The sequence below is a fragment of the Marmota flaviventris genome, chromosome 3, assembly GCF_047511675.1.
Source record: "Marmota flaviventris isolate mMarFla1 chromosome 3, mMarFla1.hap1, whole genome shotgun sequence".
NCBI lineage: Eukaryota > Metazoa > Chordata > Mammalia > Rodentia > Sciuridae > Marmota > Marmota flaviventris.
The window spans coordinates 155,318,161-155,323,911 of NC_092500.1; the positions used below are offsets into that span (position 1 = coordinate 155,318,161).

Below are 5,751 nucleotides of genomic sequence, written 5' to 3' on the forward strand. Positions count from 1 at the left end.
AAAGTATGTTTTGAGAATTAAATGTGATTTAAAAGCATTTCACATAATATATATTATCTGTGTATATAATATATATAATATCTGTATTTATAATATATAATAAATATATATGCATATATAAAATATAAGTGCAATATATTTTAACATATATATTTAAAAATATATGTGTTATACACACACACACACAAACACACACACATTTGTTTTTTTTTTCACTGCTGTGCAATCAAATCCAAGGCCTAATACATGATAAGCAGGCACTCTACCTCTGAGCTCTGAGCTACATCCCCAAATCTTACATTATGTTATCATTTTGGAATATTTTGACAAAGATATTTGAAGGACAAATTTAACAAAAATTTAGTTTAAGAATTTATTTTAATCAAACACTGAATATTATCAATTTAGTTTTAACAGATTTGGGTAAGAGGAATCTGAATAAAAAAGGGTTCCAACATTTATGTTTACTTTGAATATTTTCATTTTACTTAAAAAAATCCTTATGTCCATTTACACATGAAGAAATGAAATTTCACAGCTGATAATTTGTCTTAATTTTACAACAAATAACTAGAGGAATGAGCTGTGATGCTATCTTTTTGATCTTGAGTTTGATATACCAACACAGCCTCTGTGTTGGGATAAAAACAGCCCAAAATATGATGGTGACTAGGTAACTTGTTGTTAAATAAACAAAAAGACAGCACTGAAAAGGCCATGATGTTTACAGCTAATGATTTCACAATTTATCTTTGTGTGCACTACAGCCAACCATACCTACTGTTCAAAACAATAATGACCAAAACTGAAAAAGAAAATTCACTTCTTCTATACTACATAATTCTTATTATGCAGTGCTTAAGGACATTTAAGTTTCACCTACACAAATAATAAAAACTGTCACAGAATTTAAAAAATCATAAAGGGCACTGCTTTTGAAGTATAAATACCAATTTTTATAGTGAACATAAAAGCAAATACCATTGAATCATTAATCTGAAAAGAATTTCAAAAGAACATTTAATCCATCTCTTGCCTCAAGATAGCACTGCACCAAAACTATTTCTGTGAGATGCTAAATGCATCCAGAGAAATATTTCTTAAACTTTCCAATAGTTCAGAATTGTAGTCAGCCTGAAAGAAGGCTACATATTATGTACTGTATATGAAATTTATTCTGCCAACTCATGTGTACAAGAATGATTTTTTCCCATAATTTAATTTTTATTTTCAGCCTGACCCCCATTGCTTTTAATAAATTTTCTCAGAGTTGTGAATTGAATCATTGAAAAGGTATTTGGTGATTGAGCTAGGAACTGATCTTTGGACCACCAGTGTGAACAGGAATTTGCTGAGATGCTGATTTTGTTTTTCAGCTTGACACCTTTCATCCCATGGTTTCTGTGTATTCTTTCACTTAGCTACTTTATTTCCAGACCCTTTTAGAATAGAAGCAGCACACTTATCTTCTTTTTGAGGTCTTGTCTCCTCACTGCCCCCGTGCAGAAAGCTACTCTCATTCCCCGCAGCTGTATAAAAAGCATTGGATTCTCATTCCTTCCCCACCTCAGATTTGCTTTCTTCTAACTTACCTGTATTCCTAGGCCTTTCTCATTATCTTCACCAAATTGATTGTGGTGGAGAGAGGCATTCTATTTTGTATATTACTGTGCAACCTGCAAGCTAGTAGATAGGGGGGGAAAGATATTTCTTGAAATAAAATAAAAATTCTTCATTTCACACTTGGGTACAGACATTACAGGAAAGTACTGTGTTTTGGAAATTACTTCTTTATCATTGATGTCAACCATAAGAATGAATCCACAAAAGGAAATATCAAACTAAGAAATTCTTTTCAATGTATGACTATTTCTGTTCCTATTGCTAAAAAAGGAGCAGTAAGTGCTATCTAACCAACTGTTCAACAAGTATCTTGGGGTAGGAAAGTACATACTGATAGCAATAAATCTCACTCAAGGCTGGGACCTTGAATGGGGCATGACATAGGGCTTTTGTTGAAATTCATCAATCCCTTGAATAACCTCTTCTCTGAGATAACTATGTGCTGAATGACCAAAACTTAAAGATGAAAACAAATTCTTCAAAAGGAAAAATTCATAAATTTTTAATAAAAATAAATAATTGTCTTCAAATAATTCAAAAATGATTTACAGAGAGATGAAAAAATAGATATAAGTATTTATTTACAATTGTATTTTAAAATTTGGAAATTTTTCTGAAGTATGTATTCTAAAGGAGCAGATCAAGAATAAGCTATAAAGAATTTGGGCAACATCATTGTATAAAATGACAATATTTTATACACATAATAAGTCCAGAAATAAAGGGCTTGGCTAGATAAATTTATACAACTAACAAAATATACTAATTCAATAAAAATATGGTTTCTAAGTATTTATTAGACTAAAATGAGTTTACATTATCATGTTAAATATATGGTGTTTAAATTTATAAGTAACAACTTTGATGACAACTTTACCAAAAGTAATATGTATCTGAGAATGTATTTCTATGTGTAGGAAAACATAAGAAGTCTACATACGTGACAAATTATTAACAGTTTCCTCTAGGTGAAGGTAATAAGTTATTTAATTTTCTTTGATTTCTTTATATTTTTATTTCTCTATATAATCATAAATATTAGTTTTAGCTTTATAATGAAACACCACAAATATCAACTGAAGGTTATTTTGAAGTCACAAGGCCCCCCCACTCAAAAATAGAATATTCTTTATCTAGATTGGGTATTTATTCTTAAAATTAGATAATTGAATTTTTATTATTTGAATATTTAAAGTCTTACATTAAATATCAGGGAAGAATTCCTACTAATAAAGTGGAATATAAAATGGTGAATAGGGGAACTAAGGTATCAGGAGGCAGATAAAAGGCAAAAAAATCCCAGGGATATAAGGAAAGAAAATATTCATTTTCTACCCATTTTGCTTAGATGACAAAATCATCACTAAAATTTGTCTATGATCTATTTGTCAGAAAGTGTTGTAAAATAGGCATGATATCCATACAGATAACTTTTCAACTCAACTTAAGAATGAATGATTTATATTTCTAAGTAAAGTTTAAGGTAGTTTTCAATTGGAACTTTCAATTTAAAGTTATGATTCTCAAAGATTTAAAAGGTGAATAAGACCACACTGGGCAAATATCAAAACAATCAACTTTTCTTATTCTTGTGAAGATGTAGTGAGATTGAGAGGACGTTTTCTCATTGCAATAGAGGTTACATATACTCATCAAAGAAGGACTGTAAGATTGATTTTCAAATATCAATCCTCATACCTCTCAAACACATACATAAATTCCATTAAAATAAAATTACATTGCTCAGAACTACATTAAATATAAGATAGTTTTAAGTTTTTCTATTGCTGAGGAACTATGTTCAAAAATACATTGAAATATTTTTTTCATTTATGTATTTTTGTTCCCAGTGACTCCCATTTAGTTACTAGATTTTTACCTCTAATTTCCAATAAGTTTGTTGAGTCTGTCTTTCCCAACATCATTATAAATATTTTTCTAGATGTTGGCAGAGGTGGTTATTTTTTATCAGAAAATTCCACAGGATTTAAAGTTAAGTCCAAGATATATATATATATATATATATATATATATATATATATATATATATATATATATATATCAAGGGAGTGCATAAGTTCCCTGAAATATCTCATTTGCAGAAGAGAAACATAATTATGTGACTGAAATGTATGAGCTAAAATGGGCCTGCAGTAAGTATTTTACAACAGAGTCAGAAAATAGTTTTCCTTATATGGAAACAATAGGAATCTAATTTAATATACATACCTATAGAGTTCTAATAATTCAGCTAGATTTTTTTTTTAGAAACTTTTACCTTAAACAAGCATTTTATATTTCTAGCAATGAGCATTTAATAAAATTTATTAAATGGAAGTCTAGAATTGCTTTTCTACTGTTTTAAACATATATATATATATATATATATATATATATATTTAAATATATATTTGTTTATATATATATATATATATATATATATATATATTATATATGAAGGAATAAAGAAAGCAATGAAGGAAAGAAAGAAAAGATGGCATGTTGTGAAAAATCATCCAAGTATCATGCTATTTAATAAAATATTTAATTTGAATGACTGAAATTTCCACGTGGATTAAGATAGAGATTAATCAATTGATAAAATATTGGAAAAATGAATAAAAATCCTGAGGGAAAATATGTTAACAAATTCCATTGGTTTAAAAACTTGAGATCTGTCATATAGAAAGGCGACTATAGTCAATAATAAAGTATTGCATGTTTCAAAATCACTCAAAGAATTAATTTCAAATATCACCATGAAGCAGGATAAGTGAGCTAATAGACATGCCAATCAAGATGAGTTAATTATTACAAATTGCATACATCACTATCAAATCATATTGTACCCTATAAATGCATACAATTATGATTTGCCAATTAAAATAATATTTGCCAAAAAATTACAAGTGGAAATATATTTAACTGATCATTAGAATGCAAACAAATATTCAGAGATAACTTCAGAAATATAGTGATCAGAAAACCGGGAGGGCAAGAGAGTGAGCAGCACAGAGAAGTGGTAGATGGACAGACACCATGGAGGGAGAGAGAGAGTCAGGGGTGGGCATCAGGTCTGGAGAGCAGCAGGGATTCCTTGGATCCCTCTTGCCTGCTCCTTGTTGTCTATAGCACCTCTTGTCTCTACAAGAGCAGAAACAGCCTGGCTTGACTATGGCCTCATTTTTGTAGGGGGATCAAGGTGTGGAGTTCAAGGTTGATTCTTCACAAGTGAGGCAGAAGACTTGATGGGAAGTATTTCTCAAAGTTGTTAGAACTTGACATTTTTTTTTTCTTTTTATAGGAATCAAGCCTAAACATCCAGGACTTACTTTCCATCCACTGAGACACAAATTTCCTAGTACCTGGCCTCATTCTTTGCACCAACAGCACAATGGACTGGATGTTCCACTTAAGAAAATTGAATTTTGGGTGGTTATGAAGTGTCCTTTCAAAGGACAAAGGTATTAATGATGCCCAGCAGAATGCTAAAAAGCTACCACTAGCTGGTGGGTATAATGGAGAAAGAGAAACCTGAGATACGATTGTTAATTAATCAATGTGTCAAGGCTAAATGTGGATAGAGTTCTTGATTACCAGGATAAAAGATGAAAACAACTTCAGAGTGTCCACTTGGAAGGTACAGTTGCAGAACTAAGAACTATTGAGAGCATGCATCTTACCTGAGCCAGATTTCTAGATATTATATTGTACAAGCCAAACTGGTTTCTAAAATTGATATCCCCATGTGAAAGACTATCATCACACTGTGACAGTGATTGATGAAAAAAAATACATCAGCCTTCATATCATCATACTGGAGCAAAGAAAACAATATGTCACTCTAACATGAACTGATCTTGAAAAATATCAAGTTCAAAAGGCCTCAGAACAGCAATGCAGAGACATGATACTAAAACCAGTCCCAGGACTAGGGGCTCTGTGGGACTGGCTCAAGATTGACATCCTCATGATTGTGACCTGACTGACCTCCTTAGCTAGACATAATAACCTCACCTCTGTGTCTTTAGGTCAAATCTGAAGAAATTCTTATCTAGTTATAATATATATATATATATATATATATAATGATTGGATCTATAATCTGGAAGTATTTTTATATTTTTC

At 30.5% G+C, this 5,751-nt stretch overlaps 1 pseudogene; it reads left to right on the forward strand.

Moving 5' to 3' along the window:
- The first annotated feature begins 4,797 nt into the window (after window positions 1–4,797).
- Window positions 4,798–5,534, forward strand: LOC114085844 (proteasome activator complex subunit 3 pseudogene; annotated as a pseudogene).
- Window positions 5,535–5,751: the final 217 nt, after the last annotated feature.